The sequence below is a fragment of the Protopterus annectens genome, chromosome 5.part0, assembly GCF_019279795.1.
Source record: "Protopterus annectens isolate FY-2018-M chromosome 5.part0, PAN1.0, whole genome shotgun sequence".
Taxonomy (NCBI): Eukaryota; Metazoa; Chordata; order Ceratodontiformes; family Protopteridae; genus Protopterus; species Protopterus annectens.
Window position 1 is genome coordinate 1014913604 of NC_056735.1, and position 18331 is coordinate 1014931934.

Here is an 18331-nt window from a genome sequence, read left to right on the forward strand (position 1 = left end):
TCCAGAAAGAGTTTGGTTGTCAGCTGCAACAGATTGAGGGCTGCATGGCACATCTTGATAGTCATCCTGCCCTTCCTGTCCAGCCCCCAGCACAGCCACCTTTGGGGCCATGAAGGTGCAGTGGTTACTGTCCATGGGTGCAGACCTCAGTCCCAGTGTATCCATTTGGGGGATCATGGCCATCCGATTCCCAACCACCCTCCCCGTCCAAGGTGTTTACCCCCACATGTGTCATATACCGCCCCTGTCTGCTGTCTTGTCTATCTTGTCGGTCTTGCTACCCAACTTACCTCCCAACTTTTACCTACTATCCTTCCCCAACATCCCACTCTCACCTTAAAAAAAAAATACAAAGGGCATCTGTTCTTCCCCAAAAAATGTGCCCCATACATAGCTGTCCATTTCACACACATGATCACTGGACACATATAATCTGGTCCAATTGGCTTGACAACACATTACTGATGTCCTCACCCCTTTCTCTGGGGTTTGAGTGTCCAAATTCACCTCCAAATTCTGCAGAAATGCACAGCTGTTGCTGTATAAGAAATGGACAGCTATGGACCTTCCCTACACTCGTCCTGCACATCCCTAGCTATCTCTCATATTGTTATTCCCTCTGCATGCTCCTTTTTCACAACTTTACTATCACCCCTTTTTCTTGTCTTTTAAAGAAACTAGCATAGGAGTAAGCGAGTTTGCGTGATGCTACGTGAAGCCAACACAGATTAAGCATCTCTATGGTTAACCATGTGTTGGCATTACTGAGGGTCATGCAAACCATTGCAAACCTGCTTTATGCAACTTAAAACTGCTTTAATTTCTCTGTCTTCATCAGCCACTGTCCTGCCTAGCAACAAAATAATCAGTGCTACTAAGTCTCAAACCCAGGGCCCTGTAGACCATAGTCAGAGCAATGTACTTCTACACCACTTGAGCTGTAGGGACGGTTGATGCTTTCTCAAACATATGCAGTAGAGTCATTTAACAGTAGGGAAAAGATTCTGTAGAATTAGTCAGGTTTTGTATATATACATATCCACATGTATATATGTCTGGAGAGGTACATATATTGAAAAAATATATACATAATATAAATAGCCAAATACATATAATATAATATATATATATATAAATATATATATATATATATATATATATATATATATATATATATATATATATATATATATATATATATATATATATATATATATATATATAAGAACAGGTAGGGCGATCATCACAATGCCGAAGCTGACATGAGCGAATGGCTGCTGTTGTCAGCTCCAACATTGCGGTGCAGATCGCACTATAGTGGGGATGGGGAAATGTACCCTTACACTCACTGCAGTGTGATCTTGGAGTTTGTATATATACGTAGGGGGGGGGTTGGGGGGATGCAGGGGGGCTTGACCCCTGCAAAAACCTGTTGTAGTATGTTGTGTAGGTAGGAGCATTTCAGTGTTGTAGAAATTTTCGACATTAGACTGCACTGAAATGTTCGGTTCGACATTAACACTGTACATTCGAACAATGTTATGTCAAACATGTGATAGTAAACCTATATATATATATATATATATATATATATATATATATATATATAAAAAGGGGAAAAAATATATATATATATATCTTCTTCTTTCGGCTTTTCCTGGTTAGAAGTCACCACAGTGGATCACCTGTCCGCTCATGATTGGTAGTGGAGTTTTACGGTGTCGAGTTGCCAGCCCGATGCCCAACCTTCCACAGAAGGCACACACATGCACACACTCACACCTAGGGCCAATTTAGAGTGTCCAATCCACCTACAGCATGTCTTTGGGATATGGGAGAAAACAGGAGCACAAAGAGGAAACCCACTTGACCACAGGGAAGACATGAAGACTCCGCACAGAAGGCACCCCAGCCAAGGATCGAACCGCTGCACCACCTAATATATATATATATATATATATATATATATATATATATATAGATAGATATCTATATATATATATATAGATATATATATATGGATATATATAGATATATATACATATATGTCCATAACATGTAGTGGAGTTATAGCTCAGAACCATACCTCTCAAGGTTTTAGTGCAAGAAATTTTGCCAAAGGTTGTCCAAATGGGGGGACAATGGGCCAAAACTAAGGACATATTTTAAGTATTGCTCTTATAACTCTAGAATGTTGCTAGAGTGACAGGTTTTATTTCAACATACATGCTCTGAAGGATGTGAGTTCTGAAACTGAAATGTATGTTATCATTTATGACAAAAATCCCCAGATCATCACAGTGATTTACCAGGGAAATAAAAATAAAGAATCTGTGGAACAGACAAGAAATATGAGCAATAAACCTGGACATTCTGAAACAATTCAGCCAGTTGAGAGGTAAGCGCAGCATCCCTTAGTGCAATGAATCTGGACCAAGCCTGACAAAGTGTGAGGAGAAAGCCATGAAAATAGGGACATATCTAAAATACTGTAGTAGATAAGCTGACACAGTTGCTGCAGTAACACCCTCTGGGTTTGTTGTGACTGTGGCTGTCGCTTCCGTTGACCTCCATGAAAACCCTGTTGATTTTGAGAGCAGTTGGTAAGTCCTGAACCTAAATTTATAAACCTACAGTGCTGTAAATCCCTCATATGCTCACTACACCTAATGTGGTCATTCTCACCACTCATGTCTTCATCCTCCATGGAATCCCCATCGATGTTATCAGAATGTGAGGGGTTAGCATTACTAGTTGTCATAGTAATGCTTGCAGAGCTTACAGAGCCATGCTGTTTTGCTTGGAGATCAGGCAGTTTGGGATAGGCAGTGCCACTCTCATAATCAAGTCTGTCCTGCCCCATATTTTTCTTTTTAGTGTCCAGCCCTCTGGAAATGTTAGATTTGATACTTACAAAGATACGACTATAGTCATATTTATAGCGTTCGAAATCAGGATAATTTTTAATAGTCCTTTCAAGGGCATCTAGATCAATTTTTAATTGCTCCATCTCTCTGGCATAATGCTTAATTAATAGTTCAAGAAACTCCAGCCCCTGCTTGTCAAAGAGGCGGAGTACTTCATGATGGAAAGCTGATTTTAAAAAGGCTAATAAAATGGTTAATAGAACTGCTGCTGCTGGACAGTCTAACATACAACAATCACTCATTCCCATCAGTGATGGATTACCTTAAAGAACCTGCTAGTTTTGGTGCTTTTGATGTGGGGACGAATACAGCAATTAACCAGAATGATAATGGGCAAAGAACTTTGCTCTCACATTTGAAAGTTTTCAATCACAAAATTATTCAATATAAGAAATTACAATCAGAGGTGCTTTATTTCTGTGAGTGTATTCAAAAAAGCATTGTTCCTAAAGGGTTATCCCAGTGGCGTTACCCTACAGGTTTAATTGACTGAAATACAACAAGTCCAGCACTCAATTACATCTCACTAGTTAGTGACTTAAATCCTCACATCATCCCAATGATGTGTCAGAAAGACACAACACGTATGGGGGCCAGGCAACTGTATAGCCTACAAATATTTGGACATAACATCACATTAGGGAAACTGCACTCAGCTGCTAAGTATAAGCACTGTCCAAACTACAGTCAGACTGACACAATACTAACCCAAATCCGCTATGGGGAATCACGTGTATTTGCAAATATATCAGGCACTACAGGGCTGTAACAGCACTGAAAAACAGAAACTAGTGTGAAAGGGCGTACCCAAAACCAACTATACCACAGTCATAGTGACATACTGATAAGCCAAATGAACATTAAAATATAAGGACTCTGTGAAGCAAAACATCTCATCATGTTTTCCACTCACGCACTACTCCTACATGTACTGGCCCAATTCACAGTGTATTATGACGCCTGACCATGGTTTGGGACATGTCTCAGTCAACCCCTACAAATATATACAGCCAATAGACCACCAGAAAATGGAGCAGCGTGCACAGTCGGATAGAAAAAGAGCCATAATACATATATCTACCTCCCTCTCTCCCTTCACAGGCCAAATAGCATTGACACACTACACTACTATACAATCCTGACAGTCTGTCAATAATCACCAGAAATACACAGACCTCTCAACTGTTCACAGTTCCGTGGAATGTCCAGGATTTGTCCTCATATATAAAGCCTCTTACACATAACATGAACCTGTGAAGACTGACATTACAACATCTCCTTCTCTTTCTTTTGGCTGTTCCCGTTAGGGGTTGCCACAGCATATCATCTGTCTCCATTTCTTCCTGTCCTCTGCATCTTGCTATATCACATTAACCACCTGCATGTCCTCTATCACTGCATCCATACACCTTAACTTAGGGCTTCCTCTTTTCATCTTACCTGGCAGATTCATCCTTACCATCTTTTTCCCAATATACTCAGCATCCCTCCTCTGCACATGTCTAAACCAACATAATCCCACTATTTTCTGGCTTTGTCTCCAAACTGTACAACCACAGCTGATCTGCTAACATACATATTCCTTCTCCTGTCAACCCTCATTGCACCCGGTGCAAATCTAAACATCTTTAACTCTGCCACATCCAGCTCTGACTCCTGCCTTTTTATCATTGTCACTGTCTCCAACCCATATAACATAGCTGATTTCACTACCCTCTTGTAGACATTCCCTTTCACTGTTAATGGTACTTGTCTGTCACAAATCACCTTTGACACTCTTCTCCACCCTCCCTTTGACATTCTTCTTCACCCTCCCCATCCTACTGGTACTCTCTTCTTCACCTCTCTCCCACACGTCATTACTCTGGACTGTTGATCCCAAGTATTTAAACTCATCCACCTTTGCCAACTCTACTCTCTGCATCCTCATCATTCCTCTATCCTCTCTCTCATTCACATGCATATATTCTCTCTTAGTCCTACTGACCATCATTCCTCCCATCTCCTCAGCATATCTCAACCTCCCCAGGGTCTCCACAACCTGTTCCCTACTCTCACTATAGATCACAATGTCATCTGCAAACATCACAATCAACGGGGACTCCTGTCTGATCTTGTCTGTCAACCTGTCCATCACCACTGCAAATAAGAAATGGCTCAGAGCTGATCCCTGATGTAATCCCACCTCAACCTTAAATGCACCTGTCACTCCCACCTCAGATCTCACCACTGTCACACCACCCTTGTACATATCCTGTAGCACTCTTACAGATTCCTCCACCACTCCTGACTTCCTCATACAATACCACAACTCCTCTCTAGGCACCCTGTCATATGCTTTCTCTAAGTCCAAAAGGACACAACGCAACTCCTTCCAACCTTCTCTGTACTTCTCCATCAACACTCTCAGAGCAAACATCACATCTGTACTGTCCTTTCCCGACATGAAACCATACTGCTGATCACTAATCCTCACCTCCCTTCTGAACCTAGCTTCCACTACTCTTTCCCATAACTTCATGCTGTAACTGATCAGTGTTATCTCTCTGTAGTTACTGCAGCTCTGCACATCACCCTTATTCTTATAATCATCACCCAAACACTTTTTCTCCACTCCTCATTCTCTCACTTTCCAAGATTACATTAAACAATCTGCTAAAAAGACCACTGCCATTTCTCCTAAACACCTCCATGCTTCCACAGGTATGTCATCTGGTCCAACAGCCTTTACATTCTTAATCCTCTTCATAGCTATCCTTACTTCTTCCTTGCTAATCCATTGCACTTCATGATTCACTATCACCACATCATCCAACCTTCTCTCTCTCTCATTCTCTTCATTCATCAGCCCTTCAAAGTACTCTTTCCATCTGCTCAACATACTCTCCTCACTTGTGAGTACGTTTCCCTCATTATCCTTTATCACCCTTATCTGCTGCACATCCTTCCTAGCTCGGTCCCTCTGTCTAGCCAATTGGTACAGGTCCTATTCTTCATCTTTAGTGTCCAACCTTTCATACAACCCTTCATACACCTCATTCTTAGCCTTCACCACCTCTGTCTTTGCCATGCACCTCATCTCCTTATACTCCTGTCAACTTTCTTCATCTCTCTGACAATCCCACTTCTTCTTCACCAACCTCTTTGTCTGTATACTCCCCTGTACTTCCTCATTCCACCACCCAGTCTCCTTGTCCTCCTTCCTCTGTCCAGATGTCACACCAAGCACCTCTCTAGTCATCTCTCTTACTAGCTCTGCTGTAATTACCCAGATATTCAGTAACTCTTCACTTCCACCCACTGCCTGCCTTAACTCTTCCCTGAACTCATCCTCACAATCACCCTTTTTCAGTTTCCACATTTTATCCTTGGTGCTGCCCTCAAAGTCCTCCTCCTTTACCAGATCACCAACAACATCCCACAGACCAACATTCCATGCTGCCTAACTACACTTTCCCCTGTCATCACTTTACAGTCTCCAATCTCCCTCAAACAGGCCCTCCTGCATAAGAGATAATCCACCTGTGTACATCTTCGTCCAGTCTTGTACGTCACCCTATGCTCTTCTGTCTTGTTAAAATATGTATTGACCACAGCCATGTCCATCCTTTTTGCAAACTCCATCACCATCTCACCTTCTACATTCCTCTGCTTAACACCATACCTACCCATCAGTTCTGCATCTCCTCTGTTCCCTTCACCAACATGCCCATTGAAATCTGCTCCAATCACCACTCTCTCACCCTTGGGTACAGTCATCACCATGTCATCCAACTCACTCCAAAGTTTTTCTATCTCATCCATCACCCACGCAACTAGCAGAGCATATGCATTAACAACAGTCAAAATGACATAATCAATTTCCAGCTTCATAAACATCACTGTATCAGAGACTCTATTCACCTCTGAAAACACAATTGGCATACTGTTACTTCAGGATAACCCCTAAACCATTTCTCCTCCCATCCAAACAATGATAGAACTATTTGGACCTGACTCCGATACACCCAGCCTTACTCTCCTTCCATCTGGTCTCTTGCACACACAATATATCAACCTTTCTTCTGTCCATCATATTAGCCAACTCTGTCCCCATTCCAGTCATACTGCCAACATTAAAAGTTCCTACCCTCACTACCACATTCCTAGCCTTTCTCTTCTCTTCCTGCCATATGAACGTAAGACATCCTTCAGGGTATGTCTGTGAATTCAAAGGCTACCGTGCTATGAATCACTAATTTTGGACCATTGACCCCCTTGTATGTGTGGCATTCTCTAGATGTCCTGCTCTAACAGGTTGACAGGAATGACTGAGCAGCAAGAGTGTAAATACAGTGTGCCATACAGACATAGAACAGACATGATTATCAGGTATCACCTGTGCACATGGATGTATAATTAGGTGTACCTGGCTGCCTCATAACAACAGACATGGGATGCAAAATGTCAGGTAAATAGCTGTACATGTTATATAAGTGTGTAATCCTAGCTTCTGTGCATCCAACAGTTAGATTTCTACAGCTACAGGTTGTTGCATTGCCCTGACACAGATATGGGTATTAGAATAAGCATGATTATCAGGCTGAAATTGGAGATGCGTCCAACCATGTTATGACACTGTGTCCATGCGTACTACAAACAGCTATATGACCACTGACATAGCTACATGGACTCAGCAATACCTTAGTTGTAAAACCTGTCCACCAAAGTACAGGAAGCCCCTTTGCTGGACAGCAGCAATACACAAACCACATACTTGGTCATTATATTGGCTGTACAGGGCAATGTAGGAGCATGCATCAACTTGGCAGCAAGTCAACCTTTGTCTGAATGAGGATATAATGTCACAGGTGGGTTACTGTAAGGCTAACTATGAGTACAAATTGGACACATCCATCAAGTGCATTCACAAGGTGGTCTTCACTTATGTCTGCAATCTCAGAGGCAACAACCCAACCCACTCTGTAACGGTGGTCAATCACACCACATACACACACACTATAGCTATAGCCAACCTGCTGCAGACAGGTTTAGGGCAAACATCACCCCCCTGGCTCACCATCAGTATAGGTGTATATACACAGCATCCACACCTCTCCCCTCATCATCAGGGAGCAGATGCATACTGCCTAATCAAAGTCAAAAAAAGCAAGTCTCTATGGGACCTGTTAACATTCCTGTCTGCATCCTACATGAACTTAGGCATATGCTTCCAGCTCCATTACACACTGTATGCAAGCAAAGCCTGAGCACCAGTCACACCCCATCTGCAAGGAAGACAGACACTGTCATCCCTCTACACAAACGTGAATGATGAATGGTGGTTTATGCAATGTACTTGCCCTCATTGGGGGGGGGGAGGGCATGACACATCAGGACCAGGAGTGCAATGCAAGTTCATATTGTGCTGATATATGACAGGAGTATGATGTGGTTGTAAGTGATGGCTAATGATAGGCAGTATTGATGTGCTGGCTCTGTAAATAACTCTGGGCAATGTCTGAGGTCCTGTGATGTGTTTCCCTGTTTATGTCTTCCAGGTAGCATGCAGTGTTAGCCAGCATACACTGCATAGGAGAATGCAGCTATCACTGATGCAATAATACAGCACCATGCGGTGCTGTTCGGCCGGAGCTGACAAAATCTGCAGGAGCAGACTGCCCTGAAGGATGACTTTGTCCACTGAGTGAACACCTTGGGCCACCATGGCCGCACATATGATTAGGTCAGGCATCGGGCAACTGACCTGATATGTTGTGCCCGGCAAAGGGCTGCTGCCATGGCCAGGAACCCTAGTGCTACAGGTGGGGGTCCAGCCACACAAGCCCCACTTACAGCAACAGAGGAGCTGCTTAACAACATTGGGGCAGCCCCCACACTACAGCAAACACATAAAACACCAGTTGTGGAGGTGGGTAGCACCCAGCCAACAGGCAAGGAGCATCCAGATAAGGCCACAGTGCACATCAATTTAATCACGTAGCAGTCATACTGTCTTCTACAGAGTATCTAGATGCATATGACAGTTCAAACTGCATTTGTGGGTTTGGTTTAGTAATGCACACAAATGCACATCCATGGTGAGGGGTAGAAAATTGTGTACTATCATAGCTTGTACTGTACCTGTGCAGAAATGTAGCATTCATCTTGTACTAATGCCAAATGTGAGTCTGCTGACAATACCTCTCCCCCACACTACATAGGTCTCTCTGGTCTGCATGTGGAACAGCAGCCTGACACCAGTGAGTATGGGATTTTCCTGTTGTGGCTCACCAGTACCCCAGGCTTGTTAAGATCATGCATGTGACCAAGCACACAACTGCTACTTTCAAACATTTTGTAATATCTGCATGTTCACGTGTGGTGGGCTTAACAGAGTTGCATCGCAGTGGTCATTATAGGGGCCTATTTGCAGGAGATGTCAAATATCTGTAGCATACCTCACAACCTGTAATTGCAAGAAATCTGGGCAAAGGCTGACAAAATGGGGGATGAAGGCCCAAAACTAGGGACATATTTTACAAATTTGTGTTATACAGTGCATATAAATGGTGTATACACACCTGTTAGAATGCCAGTTATTTGTGATATACAAAAATGAGAGCACAATAGAACATTTACAAACTCTTCCAACATTTCATGTGACCTATAACCTGTAATATTCAATTGTACAACAAACAAATCTGTACATAAAAAACTTACAAGAAGCTAGATGCATATATGTGCACAGGCTGAAGCTAATACTGTGTTGATGCAGCTTCAATATTATTACAGCATTACGTCTTCTTGGATACACACCTGCCATCAATTGCAGAGAGTCTTTGATTAACAGCAAATAACGGTCAGCTGTCCTACCAGAATTATTCTAAATTTACTCAGTTGCCTGCTACAGCAACAGCCATAGTTTGCATACAGCTTATGAAGCAGCAAAGGGATCAGCCCAGGGAAGGGTACACACACATTTCCACAGCATTGCATTTACCATAGAACACAGCGAAGATAGTCATCAAATGGTGGTGGAAATATGGGGCAACAGTGGCATTCAAAGAAATGGACATCCCTTTAAATGTGTGGAAAAGACAAGACCCAAACTGGTCAGGGAGGCTGCCAGGAGACCTATAGCAACACTACAGGAGTTATAGGAGTCAGCGGCAAGTAGTGTTTGAGAACTACATGTGACAACAATTTCCCATATTCTCCACATGTCTGGTCTATGGGGTAGCTTTGGATGATGGAAGCCTTCTCACACACAGAACAACATCCAGGACTGGGGAATTTCTCAGGAAAAATACATCAGGTTTCCCAATAGCACGTGAGGAAATGTGTTATGGTCTAATGAGACCAAGTTTGCACTTTTTGGCCACAATACCAAAAGGTTTCTTTGGCACAAGAACAACACTGCGCATCACCAAAAGAACACCATCTCTGTAGTAAAGCATGGTGATGGCAGTGTCCTGCTTTGGGGTTAATGTTCATAAGCTATAAGTGAGCCTTTAGCCAAGGTGAAGGGGATTAGGAACAGTTCAAAATACCAGACCCTTTTGGCCCAATATCTTCATGAGTCTGCTAGAAAGCTGTGGATGGAGAGGACTTACACCTTTCCACACAACAATGACCCATACCATACATTAAACTTCATAAAAGAATGTCTTCAGCAAAAGACAATCAAAGTTTTGGAATGACCGAACCACAGTCCACACATATATCCAATAGAGAATCTGTGGGGTGCCTGAGGAAGTGATGCCCTCACAATTTGACAGAGTTGGTGGGTTTTTGCAAGGGAGAGTGTACAAATATTGCTAAGCCGAGATGTGCCATGCGGATACACACCTTCCCAAGAGAACTGACTTGTGCTATGAAATCAAAAGGTGCTTTAACAAAGTATTAGTTTAAGGGTGTGCATAGTCATGCAACCAGCCTATTGTACGTATTTCAACTTCTACATGTTACCGCTAATCGATGTGTTTGTTCTTCAATTGAATTGCACACGTTATAGGTCACATTAAAGGTGGAAAATGTTATCACATGATTTCTGTGGTCTCATGTTAGCTATCAGACAAACCTGGCATGTTAACAGGAGTGTCTACACTTATAATATCCACTGTAAGCTTAGAAGGTTGTTACTGTAACTGGTTTTGTTGTAACATACATGTACTGCAGGTTTTGAAGTGTGAGACTCAAAATATGTCATCAAATAGTGACACCAGTCCCCATATCATCCCAGTAATATGTCAGAAAAACACAGGATTTATGACAAACAGACAGAAATATGAGCCACACATGTAGACATTCAATGACACTCTGCACAGTTGAGTTGTATGATCTGTAGGAGTTGTCACTGTACTATGCAGGTGAACAGCAATTATGTGTACATAGGTGCAGTGTCTGCTACTTGAATGCTCATCACCTACTAACACTACTCACATTTCACAGAGATGTATATAAGTAGTAGCATTAAGTGGAAAGAGCTGCACTGCATGATGGTGAGGGCCTGTCCAGGGTGTGTATGTAGTGGCCTGACTGTGTTGTTAATGTCACCAGTTGGCTGTTATGAGGTCTGTATAATGCCTGTCTGCCTCCTCACCTGTATGGGTGTATGTGTGTGTGTGTGTGTGTGTGTGTGTGTGTGTGTGTGTGTGTGTGTGTGTGTGTGTGTGTAGCAGAAAATGGTATAGTGCAGGTATTAATTTACACATATTGTCTTTCTCCCACAGATGGTCATGGTGGTCAAGGTCCATGCTGCTCAGAATTTGGTATCAGTGTCTCTGCAGACTCTGGCAATGATGATGGTCATATTTGGGTACGGGTGGTGTTGTCAGGGGCTGAATGTGCCATCAGTTGGCATCCCACAGTCATACACAATGTCCCCGCACACAGTCACAAGGCCCACACATGCCCTGTCCCTAGCAGCCATAGGTGATGGACAGTTGGGAGGTGGTGGCATGGAACAGGCTAGTGTGGTGACTATGGCAGGTGTGAGTGTAGACACTGTCCATAGCCAGAGTGCAGGTGAGGTCCCAAACAGGTAGATGGACAGGGGTGCTCTCAGGAGGACTGCTGCTCATCATGCCACTATTTCAAGTGCCACAGCAGGTGTCCCAGATGCATGTTTTGGGCTGTCATGGATGTACAGGCACGTAGTGACTGCAACACCAGAAAAATACTCAAGGTGATGGATGCAACTCTTCCTGATTTACATGGTGACATACATAACCTTGTTGAGGCCACACACCAAAATACTGAGGTCATGAATTGACGGTGGGGTGAGACCTTGGCAATCATCGACTGTGGCATGTCTGTGCTAGAGCGTGTTGTGGGAGATGGGCATCTGCCATGTGGATGTAAGTCAGCACCAACATCAACTGAGAGTGTACGGGGCCATGCACCTTCACACTACCATAGTGGCAGTGACACCAGCACTACCAAGGGTGGGTTGCTGTTCACATCACAATGGAGCAGGCCATGGGCACATGATCATGGCCGATCCCTTCAGGGACATGGATCCAGATGACAGCAGTCACCATCAGGAAGCAGTACTGCATCTGGCCTTGGGCCTGGTGGTGCCTGTGTGACCCCTGGCAGGACCAGTTCACATGTCTGTGGCCAGAGATGTTGAATTGGACACCCTGCCATATACGGTCCACAGCTGTTCAACCTACCCCTGTGTAGGTCAGCCACATGGCATGACTGTGTGCATACACACACACACACACACACACACACACACACACACACACACACACACACACACACACACACATGTATCACAGGCTGGTCACTTCCAGACACACACACACACACAGCACCTTTGCACAGCCCACCTATAGGATACTGCTCCAAACACACACACATGGGTGTCAACCATATGGCCCAGCCTAGGCATCTGGCAAACCCACACCACAACCTGTGCATATGATGATACCTGTGCCACATCCCTGTCATCCATACCATTGATGCAGTGACAGGCTAATATGGGTCTGATGCACAGGGTGAATATAGTACAGTGTAGCTATGTAATACTGTGTAAGGTGCTGTTTGTGTGCATTTTTTATGGGTACACATAAAGGTGTATGTACCTTATTAGCCATGATGCATTATTGCTGTTAGTTCCACTGACAGAATGTAGTCTGACATTCTGTATTCTGTTTGTGTCCCAGGTGTCTGTGTGTCTGCAGACATTACCAACTTGGAGTATGGCAGAGTGGAAATACACTGACCATTTCATAGCCAAGGTACAGCTTTATATGTATGTTTACCAGGTGTGTATGCATGCAACAGTGTGTGATGGACATTGTTGTCAGACAGTGTGACCTGGCATACATCCCTTTGTCACAGACAGGTGGCATTCAGACATGTCAACTCAGTGTTGTGTAGTACCACAGGCTCATACATATGGAACAGGTTACTGGTGTATTGTCAGTAGGTCCCTCAACAGTATAGCCATTAGATTGACCACAACAGATTCACATATCAGCACCTGTTGCCCCTGCCATTTCTTTCCCATACACTCAATCCTGATGCAGTTGGGGGGTGCATGTATGGTGCTGTGTATGACAGGTTTGTGGTATGCATTCCTGAGTTCACAGAGTGGGACAGGGAGACAAAATGGTATGTCCTTTGCATACACACAGTAAAGACTGACACAGGGGATGTGCATACAGTAACAGAAACACAACTGGCAATGGACAGATTCATAAACCTACATATCCACTTTAATGTACTATAGTGCTACATGCACATGACATTGACATGCCCCACATAGATTATATGTGTGGGACATAACCCGCTACCTCTTACAAAATGTAATGTTGAGAATGCCTTCATGGATGGTGAGATAACCCACCAGAAATAGCAACTGGATTCATGTATTGGTCCCACAAGCCTGAACAAATGATAGGGTAACAGAAGTTGTATCAGCATGATGTTTCAGTCAGGTATGATATTTGCTGCTGGCATGTGTGTCAGTACACTAACTTTGACATATTTGGCAACAATATCACATACATGGCCATTGTAAGGAAACACAGACCACATATGGGTTGCAAACATCCAGATATTCCATAGACATCTGTACAGATGACTGGAATGGCCTGTACAATGATTTTAACATGCTGCATGTGAGACAGATGCCATTAACATCCTATATAAAGTAAGGCCATAGTGAGGTGGTAAACAGGTGTGGATGGTACACACACATCAAAATGGTATAACCCACACAGGATATGATTCTCATCCAAACACACTCACATAGTTGCCAGTATTGAGATTAGAACCCCTACCTATCTAGTTATTTCTACCATAGTGTTACGCAGTTATCATATGTGCCACAGAGTTTATATGAATTTACCTTGTCCCAAGGTACTTCTAAGGGGAATAACATCAGCAGGCCTTGTAAAGTAGGGTGATGGGAAGTGTGCAGGGTGGTATACAACTCAAAATGGTATAACCCACATATGATATGATTCTCAACCCAAACACACACACACACACACACACACACACACACACACACACACACACACACACACACACACACACACACTGCCTACCTAGTGATTTGTACTATAGTGTTACACAGTTATTGCGGTCACACACACACACACACACACACACACACACACACACACACACACACACACACACACACACACACACATTTGCCAGACCTGAGAGTAGAAACCCTGACATCTAGAGATTTGTACTATAGTGTTACACAGTTATTGCACGTGCTACAGAGCTAACTAGGCTGACAACTGCCCAATGGTGCTGATAAGGGGAATGACATCAGCAGGACTGATAAAGTGGGCATGGGTGGGAAACCTATCAAAATCCTTCTTCTTACAAACATACACACTTATACACACTCACAAACATTTGCCAGATCTGAGAGTAGAACCACTGCCTATCTAGTGATTTGCACTATAGTGTTACACAGTTATCGCACATGCTACTGAGCTTACTGGGCTGACACCTGGTCAAAGGTGCTGATAAGGGGAAAGACATCAGCAGGACTAATAAAGTGGGGCACTGGAAGTGTTGTGGGTGGGAATGGGCTAAAACTGTTTCACCTACAAACACTCCCTCACTTCTGCACACACAACTGTCTCTCTCTCTCACACACACACACACACACACACACACACACACACACACACACACACACACACACACACACACACACACACTCACACTCACACTCACACACACACACACACACACACACACACACACACACACACACACACACACACACACACACACACACACACACACACACACACACACACACAGGTGATATGAAATTACAAACTAACCACAGTACTATTACACAATGGTGCTCACCTTTTATGCTGGCACGTGCAACTGTTTACAACTGGTATGCCATTGTCCACAGCAGGACATCACTGTACGCCATTCAGGGTATCTGTGTGTGTAACTCACTCTGTCTGGGTCCCCCTGTGTGTCTATCTCTGTCTCGCTGTCACTGTCTGTCTCTCACTTCCCAACATCTATGTGTGTATATGCTTGACATATGTTATCTGTTGCCCATATATATGTCTGTGTATCTCAAGCAACAGATGCATATATATCACATATGGGCCACTGACAGCTAGCTGAGGGTAATCCTGTCTGATGCGTATGCGTGTGGAGAGTTAAGATGTACATAGCTGTCTGTATGCACAGACATATATACACAATACAGTCATATAGTCCAATGTGGGTTCCAACATGTCCTGTGATTCTCTAAGTGTAGAAGCATACCCATTGTGACCTTCCATAGTTAGAGTGGAACTCCATTCCAGAGATAGGTGTACTTCAGTCCAGGTTTTTTTGTGCTACAGCCATACCTCTTAGGAGTACACATGACTTTCCTCAAGGTGCTGGGTTTATTTAGCAGACATTTTCTGACATATCTGTAGTCTGACACTGCAATGTATTGTGTCATTACCTGGTGCCAGACATCCTCAGATCATCACAGTGTTTTACCAGAGGAATATTAGTTGTATGATGCATAGACCAACATTATGAGGGCAGCTATGTACATTTTTGCCCAACAAGGCCATTTGTGAGGTGTGGCTATAGCCAGTTGAGTGATGATATGTTGTGTAAATAGTCCAGCAATTTGGTGATATACTGGCTGGGGATCTCCTGCTTGTGTGGTATATTTCTAACTTGAGACGTCATAGCCTTGTGTGGCCATACCTCTCACCTGTCCATTTATTTGCAGGTTGTCCAGGTGTTTGGCTAAAGGTTTTATCCTGTCTACGTAAACTTGTGTTTTTATGGCAAGTTAGCTACATATAATTGAAGAGTGATGTTACAAAATAATGACAGGCATTACTGTTTGAGACTACATAACCTACAGACAATTCCCGCTACTGCAAACCCCTCAATCTACCAACATTCTCAGTATGTAAGGACGATATTTACAACACATGCCTATCATTGTGCCTTTGTTTCATTTTTATTTCTGCCCTTGTCCAGCCATCTTGCTGTCAGAGGTTGCAAGATATGGCTGTGGGTACAGAGTGCATTCTGTTGTGCAGGCATGGCCATTATATGTAAAAGCAAACATAAGAAAAAAAGGATTCTTGAGAATAACCACTGGCAACAGAACCAAAAAGCACTTATATTCACAAAAGCCTTAGCACCTCAGCTACACATCCTTCAAGATGTCCATTGTATGTGAAATATATTCCACATAGCACTGTGACTTCCAGGTATGTCAGTGGCAGAGCAGTGGGTGTCACTCACATGCATAACAGCTGGCACTACAGTTATCTGCACATGGCCGTGTCAAAGACAGCACTGTACCTACAGCACTACAAGAAGACTGCCAGGAGAATGTGCCGGCCAGATCCTGACAGTATTAACCACACATACACATAGCTCATTGACCCCTTCATATTGCGGACCGGCAACATGTTTTCATGTGTATTGGTACAGCCCTGCAAATATGTGCTATGCTGCTATTTACCTGCAAACATACATGGTATTGCATTTCTGTGGGTATATGAGGGGCACACCTGTCAAGTGAACATTTTGGTTCCATTTACCATACTATTGGGCCCTGTCTTGGAGAATAAAGGAATATCAGTAAAGAGTGCAGATCAGATTGAAATGGCATACATTTGAATTTCAGACTGCTTACCCTTCATAGCCTTACTACAACTACGAGCCCTGCTATGCTATCACTGTGTGAGTCTGTAGGGGTAATTCAACATTAACACCATTTCTGTGCCTTTACCAGACATTTCTCTCTGTTTTTTTTTTCAACTGACTTTCTGTGTGGCTGTAAGGGGTGGGTATGGGACCCCCACACTGAAATCCATGCCTGTGACCTATGACCCCCCAGTTAGTTGTCCCCACACATGTACTGCAGTGGGATTTGCCACATTGGGTACTACTGCATAGTGTGTGGAGGGCAGTTCTGGGCAGACATTTCCTGGTGTCCGACATAACTGTCAGTTGTCTGCTCCTATCCCAGTAGGCTACCCCATTCCCTTGCATGCATGCAACATTACCATAGATATGCTGGCAAAACATACTAATCCATTCATTTATTGTTTAGAAGATTGACTTACCTTGTGCCTGCAGTAGTTGTGAGGATGGTGCTTGAGGGATGCCTATGTTGGCTGCACACAGTACACTGCCTATACATGGTAAGTTACAGGTAATGTGATGTGTGTGTCATCCATTTTACTGTGTGTGCAAGTCAGAGAGAGGTGTCTGTCCCTGGGGTCCCTACAGTATCAGTGTGTGTGCTATGCATTGCCTCTTTGCTAAGGCCTGAGCATACTGGGCATGCTCCATCTGCCTACAGATGCAGGCTCAGGGGCCTCCTCCTCTGAGTCCCTCTGTGCCTGTGGGGACCTTGGCAATGGTGGTGTGCTGTGTGGCCCTTCCCCGTGCTGCTTCTGCTGCAGGTTTTTCTGCAGGATCATATTGTGCAGCATGGCACATACTATGAACATTTGTACACATGTGGCTGGAAAGTACTGCAAGGCTCCACCAGATATGTTAAGGCAGCAGAACTGTGACTTGAACAGCCTAATCACATGCTCTATAATGATCCTGTTTTATGTGTGTGCCTCATTATGGCATTCTTGTGTGGGTGTGTGTGAATTTCTGATGGGTGTCATCATCTACGGCTCCAGTGCATAGCCAGCATCCCCCACCAGATGGTCATATGGGATCCCCCCACTGGCAAAAGCCTGGTGCAGTTGTGCTGAATGCCAGATGTGGGAGCCATGATAGCTTCCAGGGCTGCCAACACAGACATTCAGAATAATGCCCTGGGTATTGCACATGACCTGGCAATTGAAGAAGGGAATCACTTGTGGTTTATGTAGACTCTACCCTGTTCACTGAGTGGTGCTTTGATATGGATGTGTGTGCATTCT